Source organism: Engraulis encrasicolus, chromosome 23 (genome assembly GCF_034702125.1).
Source record: "Engraulis encrasicolus isolate BLACKSEA-1 chromosome 23, IST_EnEncr_1.0, whole genome shotgun sequence".
Taxonomy (NCBI): Eukaryota; Metazoa; Chordata; class Actinopteri; order Clupeiformes; family Engraulidae; genus Engraulis; species Engraulis encrasicolus.
This window is the reverse complement of record NC_085879.1, coordinates 10,992,853-10,993,498: the sequence shown is the minus strand read 5'-3', so window position 1 is coordinate 10,993,498 and position 646 is coordinate 10,992,853.

Sequence of the window (646 nt, the reverse complement as noted above, 5' to 3'; positions counted from 1 at the left end):
CTGAATTTCAACTATTGCACTGAAACTGGTCTTAAATATTAATTATTAGTAAACCTAGATACTATCAGTTTATGATAAGGACAATCTTGGCATGATGAAAAAGGGTCCTCAAAAGAAAGTAAATTAAGCTTATAGGAACAGGTTCATTGGAGATTTAATCAATGCAGACTTGTTGTTGGTAGTGTAGTGGAGCCACAGGGAAGAGTGTAGCTAATGGATTGGCCTCAGTGCTGCCAGCTTTATGAATGGTCTGGAGCACTTTGTCCCTGCTGCCGCAAACTCAAGCCAACCGTAAACACGCAATGCGTTCTCTATGTGTCTTCCAGTGGACCCGTTGACCCTGGCCAGTGTATCTGATGTATTGAAAGAGCATGTACTGTATACTGTTGTATGTTGAGCATGTATACCTACTATGTATACTGTTTAATCAATATTTCTATGTCTTCCAGTGGATGTGTTGACCCTGGCCATTGTATGTGATGTATTAAGAGAGCAGGATCTGAGTGTTTATCTCTGTGTGTATTTATAGATTTTTATATCTATATTTATATGTCTTCCAGTGGTCGTGTTGACCCTGGTCAGTATGTCTGAGGTGCTGAGGGAGCAGGATCTCCGGGGGGGGTTTGGGGGGGCACGTCATGGATGT